Raw genomic sequence first — 15,204 nt, 5'->3', positions numbered from 1 at the left:
ACCTCCCCTGGCACAACTTGAGGCCATTTCCTCTTGTCCTATACCTTGATACTTGGGAGAAGAGACCAACACCCTCCATGCTACAACCTCCTTTCAGGTAGCTGTAGACAGCAATAAGGTCTCCTCTCAGCCTCCTTTTCTCCAGGCTAAACAGTCCCAGCTCCTTCCACCACTCCTCATAAGACTTGTGCTCCAGGCCCCTCACCAGCTTCATCACCCTTCTCTGCACTCTCTCTAATATCACAATGTCCTTCTTGTGATGAGGAGCCCAAAACTGAATACAGGATTCAAAATGCAGCCTCAGCAGTGCTGAGTACAGTGGCACAATCCTGCTGGCCACACTATTCCTGATACAAGCCAGGATGCTGTTGGCCTTTTTGGCCACCTGGCCACACTACTGGCTCATATTCAGCCAGCTGTCAATCAACACCCCCCAGATCCCTTTCAACCAGGTAACTTTCCAACCACTCTTCCCCAAGCCTGTAGCATTGCCTGGGGTTATGACTCAAGTGCAGGACCCAACACCTGGCCTTGTGAAACCTCATACAATTGGCCTCAGCCCAATGATCCAGCTGGTCCAGATCACTCTGTATGGCCTTCTTAACCTCCAGCAGGTCAACACTCCCACCCAATTTGGTGTTATCTGCAAACTTACTAAGGGTGCACTCAATCTCTTCATCCAGATCCTTCAGAAAGAGATTAAACAGAACTGGCCACAATACTAAGCCCAGGGGAACACTACTTGTGACTGGCTGTCACCTGGATTTGGCTTTATTCACCACAACTCTTTGGGCCCATCCATCTAGCCAGTTCTTTATCCATCACAGAGTACACCCATCCAGGCCATGAGCTGCCAGCTTCTCCAGGAGAATGCTGTGGGATACGGTGTCAAAGGCTTTACTGAAGTTTAAGTATTACAACATCCACAGCCTTTCCCTCATCTACTAGGTGGGTCACTTTGTCATAGAAGGAGATCAGGTTGGTCAAACAGGACCTGCCTTCCACAAACCCATGTTGACTGGGCCCAATCATATTGTTCTCTTGTATGTGCCATATGATATTACTCAAGATCAACTTCTCCATTATCTTCTCTGGCATCATTCCCATGTTTATATGTTATCACAAAGGCCCTGCCACCATTGCTGACTGGCTCAGCCTTGTCTAGTGATGTGTCTATCTTGGAACCATCTGGAATTGACTTTATTGGACATGGGAGAAGCTTCTAGCATCTTTTTACAGAAGACACTCCTGTAACTCCCCACTACTAAAACCTTCTTATGTAAACTCAATACAGCCATCATGCAACCGTTTCCATTCCTTAGAAGAGACAAGCCCTGTGACACCACCTGTACAACCAGGTGTTGGCCTGAAAGGTGCATCCACTCCTACCTAGCTGAGCCTTCCTCCCTCACTGGTAGGACTGAAAAGAATATCCCCTTTGCCTTTACAACCTTGTTCTTGTTCCCAGAACTCTGCAGTCACTCCTGATATATTTAACATCATCTTTGGCACTATCATTGATGCCCACTGGATTAGCAACATGTTGTGTAAGTCAGAGAATTAGATAAGGCTTAATAGTCTCTCAAAAATATCCTGGATCTGACACTCTAGCAAGCAATAAGTTTTATCAGTACATGAGTGACAGCATCCTCCACAAGAGGGGAGTCTTCAATGTCTAATACAACTTTTCCTCTTGAGAGGACAATTTCTTCAGACTCAGTTACCTCTGATGCTCTTACTGAGTGTCTTGTTCCTCTCAGGGCACTTTATCTGTTCTGTAATTGCAGATTAACAAAGCAAATTTCCAGCTTCCCCCATCTTGGGATGGAGACGTCCACCCCTCTTCTAAGTGCAGTCTGTTTCTGTCCTTTCTTCCTTTCATCATGGGGCTTGGGTTCTTGCCTCTACAAGATCTGTGTGAAAATCCTTCTCAATCTCTTTTTCAGCCCCCTTGCTGGTATACAGTTTGCTTAATGCTGCTTATAGATCCTTCATCTGGTAGCTCAGTGCCCACACCACAGTTCACATCCCACCAGCCATTCAGTAGTCTCAGAGAGAGAACCTTCCCTCAGCCTTCCCTGCAGCCCAGCAGTCTGGACCGAGGTAAGCCATCTGATATGCCAGTAGTTGCTTCAGCTTCTGTTGGAGGCCATACTCTTTTCAGAAACTTAAGAAGTCTTTTTCATTAGTCATGAGCTGGGATAAATACTGTAAGAAGCAGGAAGGAAATGAAACACATTTCTTAAACAACCCCATAAACCAAAGTCTGCCAAAATACGGAAATATTTTATTCCTCTGAACTTTAAGATTACTTTACAGTAGCTGGAAATTATTTTTGCTTGCCACTTCACTTTCTTTTTCTTGTCCTTTCTCTTGGTTTGTTCCCATCTATCTGATTTTTTTTTTTTTTTTCACAACAGAAGTCAGTACAATTACGCTAGTTCTTTTTACTGATCAAAACCAATTTGTATTATTCATATATTTACAAACCAGGTTTAATTTGAAAATCTAAGCAGACTTTATTTTCAGAAATACACTGAGTCTCTAATTGGAATTATACATTCAGGAATTTAGGTATAAATTTCACCTGCAAAAAGGATTCTGTGGCTTGTTACAAGCATATACCGATTCTGTTTAAGAAATAAGAAGATTTTTTGGAAGGTTTTTTGTTAGTTTGTTTTTGTGTCTGTATTTTATTTTGTTTTGTCTTGCTTTGTTTCATTGTGGGTTTTTTTTTTGTTTTTCGGTTTTATGAAGAATTTTTTATGTTAGGGACCAAATATAAATACAAATGTATTTAGAATCATGAAACGTATACCTTTTTTGTTTCTCTTGCTTTATTGCTCTCCATTTCTCATATCTAGAATTTTTAGTTGTAACTGTTCATCTTGCCTAAAAATGCTTATCTAACTTACTCATAGTGTTGTTCTATATCATACAAAAATTAGTAAGCTTTCCCTCTGTGCATGTTTTGAACCCTGACATTTTATTGTGCTCTAGCAAGAAGTGATAACTCTAAGCAATAGATATGTAACATTCTTATATATATTTTTACTTCTGTGAGTAGGGCAGATAAGAAAATAAGAAAAAAGCTGGATTTACCTAAAATGTAATGAATAGTATTGGTTTCGCTCCAATTATAATGCTAGGTTCAGACTGTGCAGTCTTAGACTAGAATTGTTTTGAGACTCTTGGCCAGAAATTCGTTTTCACAGGCAGAAGGAAACAAAATACAGGCTATGTGAATAATTGAGAAGAGACAGAGTGTTTATTTTTACCTCAGTCCCACATAAATTCTTTCACATCAATTTCTTACATTCTTGTCCTGAAGCAGGAAAGACCACACTCAAAATCTCATCAGTCTGACAACAAACAAACATATTAAAAACACAAAAGGAAGGAAGAATCATCTGGCAGCATCAGCCTGACTGAATGACAAGTAATATATTGCCTAAGGAATTAAGGTAAATTGGAAACAATACAGGGACAAAAAACTTTGTTTTGTGGTAAAGAACATCAGACTTATCCACAAATATCCTTTATTTGTTCAATGCTCTACCCACATTTCCTCTTATACTCTTGACAAAGTGTCCTTCTAATGGAACTTTAGAAACTGAACAAGATGGAGCTTCTATTTCCCTGTACATGAGTTTCCTTCTGTTAAAGTGTAGAAGTAGAGACCCTAGATATTATGAGACTGGTTCTTAGAAAAATATTAGCTTTTCAACTCAAATCTTACATGTCAAAACTTTCAAATAATTAGAGCACATGATAAATGGAAACATGTTGGTAAAACTTATCTGATGAAATGTAGAGGTCTTTTTATTTTTACTCTCAATAATTAGGCAATATTATGGCACAGGTCACCTCATAGTAAGCCAGATTTCTAAAATACAGCACATGAATCCTACTGTCCAAGTACTAACTTCATAGTATTGATTTTAAAGAAAATCTGGACAATTAAGCTATAAACCTACATACTGTACAAGTGCTAAATAATATGACATGGATTAGTGCCCTGATGCAGTACTTTAAGGTGTTTTGAAAGTAGAAATCAAACTTTGAATATATTACCAGCACCTTACCTTGCACATCTGCTTTCCACAGAATGGATATTGTTAAAAACAAACAAACAAACAAACAAACAAACAAAACTACCATGAAAATTATAGAAGTTAATATTGTGTTGATTATCCTAATAGAATCATTGTGACTCACATTTTAGATGTAATATGTAGTCAATAATTCCTGTTGCAAACTATTTTTTTTTTTCTGACTAATTCTCTTTTAGCATTTTTGTAAGTTCTGAGGAAATAATTCTTAAATAAAATGCAGATCTACTGCCCATTCAGAAGGTTAGCCAGCACCATAATTATCTGATTAATTATTGTTTTCTTTGTGAAAGAAGTCACCTTTGAAGATTAATTTGCTCAAAGATGAAAAGCTGTATATGTGACATACACTCTTGTTGTCTCCTGGTGAAGTGCCAAGAATTCTATTTTGGTCTTGTCTCACCAGCCCACTTTAATCTCTATAAAAATCATTCAAAGGATCACCCAATGCCTAGCTGACATAGGATAAGTGCCTTGAAACAAATACAGAAAGTTCCAGTTGAAACACTACAAATAATTTGATTTTATCTCTCTTGTGTTGCTGGTAAATGACAAAGTAATATTTATGATTATCAGGCTTTCAGGTAAATCAGAAAAAGCTTTTTTTCTTTTTTTTTTTTTTTCTCTTTCTTTTTTAATGTCAAGCTACTAAATATAAAATGCTTGATTGGTCTTATAGAAAACAATAGCTCCTGAAGTACTTACCATAAAGTGTTTTGTACAGTCATAGGAGGTAGATCTTAATTAACCTCTACAGTAACCTTGCCTTGTAGTTAATTAAACCCATACAAACTACACTAGCTTAATCCTGAATTCTCAATGTGCAGTGATCAAAATGATGAAGATAAAGCCCTTTTGGAGCTCTCCACTCACCTTGTAATATAACATTGTATAGCTTTTATTAAGAACACAAATTTTTAAAGAAACAATGCCTTCATAGTATAGATTTTTCTGAGGGTATTTAGGTAACCATTATTTACAGAGTAATTTGATGGCCATTACCTTTTCCCTACTGTGACAGGTACCCTGAGAAAAATTAGGTATCATATACATATATACATACAGAGGCATGCCTATATATACATGAACACATATACAAGTTTGGCATACAGATGTAGGAATTGTCTTTAGAAAGTTTTCTAGACAGCAATACAAATTCTGATGACCACCCATATCATTACAATTAGAGTTAAATACAACATTTAAATCTTTATACTAAAAAGCAAAGTATGCCAAAAAACTGTGGTTTAGACTGTGAATGAAAGCATGTATTTAGCCAAGAACAAGTGAGACCTCAGGACCAAGCCAGCAGGTTCACCTGCAATTCAGAAGCTAAAGTATGCTGATGCATAATCACCTGTTGAAAGTCTGCATTTGCGTTTTCATCATAGTCTGACTGTGGCACCCCCATAGAATTTGGAACTGTTAGCTTTCCCATGTCCATAAATGCTCGTGTTCCTCTACTTGCTCTTCCTATGCTCCATTCATTGAAAATTCCAAAAATCTCATTTGTTGTAAGCAAATGTAGCATTTTTAGGAGGAGATTTGTGCATATGATGACAGTGTTCAGTCCTGAATATCTCTTCTTCATCTTCATCAGGAAAGAGTCAGCAAACCATATTAAAGAATATCAAGAAGAGCTGTTAAAGATACATTCTAATATATTTTATTTAAACTAAACTTTTAAAATATACACTGGCAGTTAATTTTTTTTTTTGTAATTCAACAAACAAGATGCAGGCTAACTATTTTTTTTTTAATTTTATTTATATTTAGATAAGGCTGACCTGGCTCTGTCCCCTAAATGGAAACATTTGAACCTCAGTGAGAATTTAAGTAGAAACTGAATGACAATGTCAGTATAAATTCTATATTTCAATCAATAAGGAGGGTGTATGAAATTACTAGAGTTGCATTTACGGAAGAGGAATTATAGTCATACAGAGTTAAACTTAGATATAATTCGGATATGATTGTGTTGGGTTTTGTTTCCATGGAAAATGGTTCATTTTGTGTCCAGGTCAAAGTGTTTTCAGTGAAGAAATTAATGTAATCAAATAAAAATGATAAAATACAAAAATAAATATTTTTAAAATTTAATTTTAATCAGCTTAAATTTAATTTTCTATTTTATTTCTCAATCATAAGTCGCTTAGATGCCTATACTAATTTTTCTCATTTCTCTTAGGGTGTTTTATGTGAGTTCATAGTATTAGGTAATTTGCTGCAATCAAATATACCACCCCTGCCCCCCTCAAAAAAGAAAAATCAACCTCTTCCCTATCCAATGCCTCATGAGTCTTTGAAAAGTAGCCACATAAGGACTCACATGTTGTAAATTCATGCATATATTACATCCATGCTGACACCCTGAGCTAAAGCCAGCACCATTGATAAATTGCCTCCCCAACAGCATTGTGCAGATTGCTCATAATGGTAATTGTATGGACAAGCAAAACATCTTACCTTGGTGGTGGCTAAATAAAATTCTGAGTGTATTTATAAACATATGCCATCCACAATAAAAGCTTGGCATGTTAGAGATCAGTCATTGCTAGTCTAGTCTAGAATGGAACAGATTATTTACAATTCACAATATAAGAGCAAACTCTTCTAAAATACTTTTTCAGCCTTACCAATGAGAAGGACTCAGTTTTATGGGAGCACATAGAAAAATTCAGGTCTGTCCCTTACACAGTGTAAAAGATTCATCTAATGTTTATTCCAAAATTTGCAGACTGCAGTGTTCATAGATTCCATGCTGGGGCAAACCTTTATTAATGAGGAATTGGTATTAAGAAATAGTAGCTGTTGACTATATTAAGGTATTTTTTATTCAGACTTTCATGGAAGAATGCACTAAGAAAGTTCCGAGTCTCTGAAACAGTTTCTTTATCTCCTATAACATCTGCATAGGAGTAAATGGTAGGAAAAAAACCAACAGAGTGTATCATCAGATTCTGATCAAGTAGAATGGAATTCTACATCCATAAATATCTGTCTTATGGACTGGAGTTCGCATGCAGCTTTCATTTATCTGCTACTGTGCTGTGAAATAATTGTGTTGTCTCCAAGATTGTATTTAAATCTACCTGCTGGGAATGCCACCCTGAACTGGAGGGATTGGATCCTCAGGCAGCCCACATTGGTTACCTGGACAAAGACTGAGTTTCCAACCATGGAAGGCAGGACAAAGAACAAGGAAGGGAGAAGGGAGTCTTTATCTTGATAAACGCACTTGCTTTTATTAAAGGTTCATGTTAAGGTCACAGTTTGAAATTGCTGTGCCAAGAACTCTCGGTAACTTTGATATCAAGAAGATTTAGTGCTCTTCTAACAGAATAGAGGGACCTTAAACAAGCTACATCAAGAAAGAAAGGTAGACAAATGGAATGGGGAGAAAAGGCTTCAATCTGAAAACATCCTCAAATTGACTGACCACAGGACTTAATCTGAACTTTTCACAGACGTGTAGAGCAGGAAATGACTCATTGCCCCCCAACTTCTCAATGAGAAAAACAGCATTGCCCTATTTTTTTTCCCTGTTTTGAACAGAAGGAGTGTGCATCTGCCTCCTTCCACCTCCAGCTCATAAGGATAGGATGAACAGCTTTTATATTTGTTATGAATTAAGTTGCTTTAACAGAACAAGAGTTCAGTTGACCTCCTTTGATTATCTTATCAGCTTGGCATTTTTTCTTATAATATTTTTAATATGTGTGTTGTTGTTTGTGACTATAAATAAAATTATCTTTAAAAAATGCATCTTGAATGTCAGCATGGCCATTCAGCACCCATTCCACACACTGGAAATCTCAGTAAAAAAATCACATTACTAAATTTAATATATGGAGATGCTAATAAATCTGTTGATAAAAGGCCAGGAAATTAATATCTTTACAGACTTCTGTTTTCACTACCAGGCTTCCCTCATAGGTTGATGAGTGAACTATATTTTGTTTATCTTGTGCTGTTATTATTCCTTCTTTTTTATCAGGACCCAAAGAATATTTACATGAACTTTTAAAGTAATCTGAATAAATTTATAAAGAAAATTTATTTGGTTATTTGAGAATGACCTGTAAAACATGCATTATTATTTAAACATATATGAGGTATTTGAAAATCTTAGTGAAAAGAAGCAGTCATATAGCTCCTGTTTTCAAAATATATGTTTAGCTAGTTAAAAAATGTTTTTTTGGGGCGGAGGTAGGGTGTGTCTGTATTGGTTAAATGACAATCTTCTAATGAAGCTACCTTGATGCTAAGAAGTATCTTTCCAAACATCTCATTTGGTTTTATATCACCTCCTTAATGCATTTACAGATAAGAAATATTCTATATTGAAATAAGTATTCCATTATGATCAATGAAATCTTGACAGGGGAACAGAAACATGCTTAATAGTGTTTAAAGAAATAAAGAAAATCAATAATTATATGTTGAAAATTTTGTAAGAGGAAATATTTTCTTATCTTAATGTGTGAAAGGGATATAATGTTGCACTAAGATCCATCACAGGATTTCCATGTTTTCCACCTGTCAACAGTGAATATCATTACATGTAAGAAAATACCAAGCAGAAGCTATTGACATTTTTTCTGTGTGATAATTCTTAAATACTTACTGTGTGATAGCATAGGAAATTTTGATGTATTATGAAAGATAAAGTAGTAGTTGTCAAAAGTTTAAATTGTGGAAGTCAGCAACACCTCAAAAGTCTTTTATAGTTGGCCTAGTAGATACAGTCTTCCCTTGAGGTCTAACGATGTGTTAGGCTTTGCTGTGTGCTGTCCAGAAAGAATATTTTAGTGACCAGTTAGGAAAGCCACTGATGAGATCACAAGAGAGATATGAAGCATTGTGTGGACAATAATAAGTATAATCTCCTATTCCACTGAGCTGCTCAACAGTAATGATAAAAAAAAAAAAAAAAAAAAAAAAGACAGCAAAGCAAATAAATCAAGCAAGAGGAAACAGCATTGCTCCAACAATCAGCAATCACAACAAACCAAGTCTCTTGGAAATAAATCAAAGCTGATGTGGAAAAATGCAAAACACAAACACTTAGAATAAAACATTTGTGAGTTTGTTTGAACACACTAGGGAGCCCTGTCAAGTTTATAATTCACGTCAGTGAGGGTAGAATTAAAACTAAGGACAAGCTTTTAGATGTACTAAGACATTTTATTCATTTAGTGCCAGAATTTAAGCACCATACTCATGTTCAACTGAGCTGCCCTCTTTTCCTGCCTGAGTTGCCTTTAGTAACATTTCTCCTGCTTTAGACATCTGACATCAGTAGATGATTATCAGAGCAGTTTCTGGAAGTGTTGTCTAGGTTTCTCTTACAGTTTTTTCCTAAAAAAGTAAACTGTTAAGCAGCTGAAGAGTAATCAAGACCTAGTAGCAGGACATCCTGGACACACAGCTAAGTTTGAAAGTCTGAACTTTTGCTTCTCTGAAACTGATACACCTCACTAACAGCCACACATTGGGAATCTCCATCCTTAATGATCTTTCTCAAAAGGTGAGCACACAGTATGATGCAGATATGTATTTTTAAAATTATTATGTTTTGGTTTTTGGAATAACAGCTACAGGTTTCAGGTCCACATAGTTCCTGTTTTTCAGCAGGTATCTTGGCTGTGGGGAAATGAAACAACCCACTGTTAGTTGTGGTGCCACTATGCCACAGTGCAGGTAACAAATAAAAATGCCCAGATGACATATAAAAAGCAGGAACACTACTGTATCGCTTAGTGATTACGATTTATGTTAAGCATATTCTTCTCCTGCAAGTCCAACAATGGAGTTACTTATACTGGGTGCAGGTGCCCAGGTGCTGGCGGTGGGGGCTGCAGGGTGGCCTCTGTGAGGAGAAGCCTGAGATGCCCCATGTTGGACACAGTCTGTTCCAGCAGGCTACAACTGACCCACTGCAGGGCAGAGCTGAGCCTCTGAGTCAAGTGGTGGCATCTCAGGGAAAACATATTTAAGAAAAGGCAGAAGACACTGGAGAGACAGAAAAGAGGATGAGGAAAAAGTGAGAAATAGCAGAAGGAATGCTAAGGTCAGAGAAGGAAAAGGAGGAGGTACTCCATGTCTCCAGAGCAGATATCCTCTGCAACCCATGGAGGACTGAATCCTAAAGCAGTGGAAAGGTACAAAAGGAAAGGAGGAGCAGAGAGAAAACTCTGCATACTGACAATATCCCACACCACCATCATTCCATTTTGTGCCACTCATTACCTCACTGAAGAGACTGAATGTGACTTGTGGTGACAGCAAGGGTGGTAGGAGAAGAGCTGGGAGTGAAGGAGTGAAGCTGAGTCTGGGAAATGGGGAGAAAAGGTGTTGATTTAGTGTTTGTCTTTATGTTTCCTACTGCCTGAATCAGGGATTAAATATTTAACAGGCAACAAATTTAGTTCTCCCCAAGTTGAGTTTCTTTTGCTCAAGATGATAATTAATAAGTGGTCTCCTTGTCTTTAGCTCAACCCATGTGCTTTGTCATTCCTGTTCTTCCTATCTTCTACTCCCATCCTGTTGAGGAATGAGAGTGGGCAGACAGCTAGGTGGGAGTTCAGCTGTTTGTCAAAGTTAACCCACCACAACCCAGTAAACACAAAAAATTCCACAGTATTTTGAGGTGGATTTATGCATTTAGTCTACTAGTGAGTGTTACATTTTTTTTCCAAAGGTAGTAATAAATGAAAGACCTCCCCAGAGCAACAATAACACCAGCAGCATGGCATTTAAACATGGTGGTTGCAATTCCAAAGTATCATATTCCTTTATCCACTAATTTGGCTAACATTCAGAAAAAAATGAAATGTAAGAAAAAGCTATTTTTCTTATAATATGTATGAAACCTGAAGCCAATAAATAACTTGTTAATATAGAACGTGATACTGAGATATAACTCCCCTGAAGTCATGTGTTGGAAGAATGTGACTGGGAGGATGACAAACTCTCAGACGACTCTGAACTTGGCTTGCTGCTCCAGCTGGATGTGCATCAACCTATGCGATCCAAGAAGATTCATCCCAGGGTACTGAAAGATCTGGCTGATGTCATCACGGGACCACTCTCCATTAGTTTTCAACAGTCTTGGGAGTCTGAAGAAGTCCCCAGTTGACCAGAACCTGACAAATGTGCCGATTTTCAAGAAGGGTAAGAGGGAAGACTCTGGTAATTACAAGCCTGTCATTCTCAGTTCAGTGCCTGGTAAAATTATGGAGAAGGTTATTCTGGGAGTTATTGAAAAACACTTGAGAGACCACACATTGGTTATAGCCAGCATGGGTTCACAAGGAGAAACTACCTCTTCACTAACTCGATTTCTTTTTATGAAAAGGTCATCCATCAAGTTGACCAAGGGAAGACAGTAGATGTGGTGGTTTGAGATTTTTGCAAGTCTTTTGATACTGTCTCTCACAGTATGTTTCTGGATAGACTTTCCAGCACACAGATAGACAGATTCATAGTGTGTTGGGTGACCAACTGGCTGACAGGTCAGGCTCAAACAGTTATAGTAAATGTAGTTACATCAGGCTGATGGCCAGTCACCAGTAGGGTTCTCCAGGGCTTAATTTGTAGGGCTGGTGTTCTATAATGTTTTTATGAATTATCTGGACTCAGGAACTGAATGTACATTAAGCTTGCCAAGAGTTCTTACAGAGAGATCTGAACATACTCAAGGGCTGGGTAATCACCAACCATATGAAATTTAACAAAAGCATGTGCTGGATTTCCCACCTCACATAGGGTAATCCTGGTTATACACAGAAACTGAGGGATGAGGGGCTGTAGACCAGCCATATGGAAATAAATCTGGGGTTTTGGGTTGATGGCAAGGTGAATATGAGGCAACAGTGTGTCCTGGCAGCAAAAGGGCCAACTGCATCCTGCAGTGCACCAAGGGAGGTGATTGTCCTACTCTGCACTGTGCTGGTTCAGCCCCACCTTGAGGATTGTGTGCAGTTTTGGATGTCTCAATATGAGAAAGACATCAAACTATTAGAATGTGTCCAGAGGAGGGTAACCAAGATAGTGAAAGTTCTCTAGGGCAAGACTTATGAGAGCAGCTGAGGTCACTTGGTTTCTTCAACTTGGAGAAGACAAGGCTGAAGAGTGACTCATTGCAGCCTACAACTTCCTCAAGGTGGGCAGCGGAGGAGGAGGTCTCTTTTGGGCAACCAGTGACAGAACATGAGGAAAAGGAATGAAGCTGAGTCAATGGAAGTTCAGATTACACATTAGGAAAAGGTTAATCACTGAGATACTGGTTGGTCACTGGAAGAGGCTCCCCAGGGAAGTGGTCATGGCACTTAGCCTGTCAGATGTCAAGGAGCTTCTGGACAATGCTCATAGTCATATGGTTTACTTTTAGGTAGTCTTGTAAGGAGTAGGGAGTTTGACTCGACAATCCTTATGGGTCCCTTCCAGCTTGAGATATTCTATGATTTTATGATTCTGTAACTGTTTTAATCTGCAATGCCTAAAATTCTAAGGCCTTCAGCCACTACACAGATATTATTTAGCTATGATTACTAGAAAGGAATTCATTTAGAGGGGAATTTGGCCTATGTCTTGGAGAGGACCTGGAGAAATTCACTAACAGTGTCTGATATATATGCTTTTTTGCAAGTCAGAAAAATATAAACATATTCTTTAATATATATATATTTAATATTATCCTCTGCCTTACTAAAATATATTGTGTCTCACTTCATCCTGTTCATTAACAGGTTGTGGCAAAGAGATATCAGATTTAACTTTGTTACTTTTTCTCACTTTCACATTTTTTTCTTCAATTTAACACTTGGTATTTTAAGTATATTTATTTGAAAATAAATACTTACAAAACAGATGATGTAATTTCAGACAAAGGCAAACAGTTTGTTTCTTTATGGAGTTAATGCTGATGTTCAATGACAGCAAATACATTATTCTTTCCCCTATCCAAACAAACTAGTAAAAAAAATCATTTATTTGCCACCTGTAAGTCTGTCACTTAGTCAATATTTTTTCTAAAATATTTAAGAATTTATCAAAACCGACTTGTTTGACATTTGAAATTTAGTAACTAATAGGAATGTCATGTATTGATTAATATACTACACACAAAAATAAATTATTGTTTCTGTTGAGTAACATGGTCCTTTATAGCAGTGTGTTGTTGGATAAAAATATTCACAGTTACTTGTTAAAGGATCATATTGTTGTAAATTATATTAATTTCAGCTCTTTTATTTCACACTTGGAGATGAAATGTTGAAAGTTAGTAACTACAATAAACAGTGTGGCATGCATTAGTAGATGAGTGTCTCAATAACTACCAAATGTAAATTTGAGAGGAATTGCCAAAACATTGTAGAGGTTTCTAAACTAGATACTGTCTCCAGGGATGAGAAATATTCTAAATATCCTTGCATACTTTATATTCTAATGAATATTCAGTAAACCTCAGTAGCTTAAAAAGTGAACAAAGTGTCTCAGTTATGTTGCAAAGACAAAAAGGAATAATCCAGGTATGCTTCCTAAGACTAGATTTTATATTGTTTTTTCATTTAACCACCCAACTAAATTTTTGAAAATATATCTTACAATGAAGGTATCTCATACATAAACACAAGTGTTTATATAAATTATGGCTTTTAAAAAGCTATCTAATTATGCAGGAAAAATGTAACACATCGGATTCCCAAGAGGAAAAACAAGAAGAAAAAAAAAAAGAAGGGGCAAAAATTAAACTGTGAAAGGTGTAAATACATTATTTGCATGCAGATTCCAATACATGGCATATTCAGACAAAGATATAGAGGGAAAGACAGATAAGCAGTACACTACACTAGTGTAAAGCTCTACCTAAAATCATATTAAGATAAATTTAGGGTGGCTTTACAGCTCTTGGAATCAAGTTTGCTGTCATCCATCCAATTCAAAATACTCGTAGAGAATTTAAATATCTTCTGAATTTTCATATCAGCATATCTGACATGATATATCTAAAGCCCTGCAAAGAATTTCACAGCAATAAAATTGTTCACTTCTCCTTTTAAAGATTTTATGTCTCCTGAATCAGATCCAGTCAAATTCCAAAAGTAATCAAAGAACAAGTGGAACACTATGGATTCCTTCTAACTCCTGTTTTTTCCTACTTACAGGTACAGACCAGACAAGAAGAGGTGGAAGTTCCTTGAAAATATTTTTCTTTATTAGACTTATTAGGGTAAATCACAGCCTTTTAGCTGACACTTCATATGTCTAGTATTTTTTTTTTATTATTTATTTATGATGTTTTTAACCTGAAAAGCACAGAAATTATATAATATGACTCTGGTGACTAATTAAAAAGCAAACTCAAATATACATTTAGAAAAATGAACTTTAATGGTCCTTGGCAATTAAAAATAGGCTTAAACTGCGTGGATATCTTCATTCTCAGAGACTAATTTAGTCAACTGTAGTGTAGATGACCCAGGCTCTTTTTTGAAAATGGTTTGCAAGGGAAATGTATGAAACTCAAGCGAGTACTACAGTCCTAATTTAATCAGGCTCTCAAATTGTCCTATATTCTATCTTCTTCTCTTTCACATTATCCTTTCTTTAGGCATCTATTTTATTCTGTGAAATTTGCTTCACCTTTTTTGTTGATCAAATGTAGCAATGAGAATCTACTTTCATTCACCATTAAGAAAGGACTTGTATTTGGATATTAATAGGAAGAAAGTTCTAATGAATGGTTGCTGAGAGTTCCTGTGCTTCTTTTTGCAGAGGGTTAGAAAATTGTTATCTTGGCCTGACAGAAGCTCTGTAATTCATCACAAACATTTCCACAGTGTCCATTAGGATAGTATTCACTACCTTTAAGATTAGCATTTTCCCAAAAGAAAAGAAATAGTTTTCTTTGCAGACATTCAGAAAACAAGATATGGTGGCTTGCACAGAAAAGTTTACAGTTGGAATTAATGTCTCCTCAATAGAAAATTAGCACTAAATTCTGGTGATTCTTGCACTTCAAAATAGAGTTTCAGTATTTAAATTTCAAATCTAAATACCTTCTGTAGAAAGACACACTGGGTAG

This window comes from Nesoenas mayeri, assembly GCF_963082525.1.
Source record: "Nesoenas mayeri genome assembly, chromosome: 1".
NCBI lineage: Eukaryota > Metazoa > Chordata > Aves > Columbiformes > Columbidae > Nesoenas > Nesoenas mayeri.
This window is presented reverse-complemented; position numbering follows the sequence as displayed.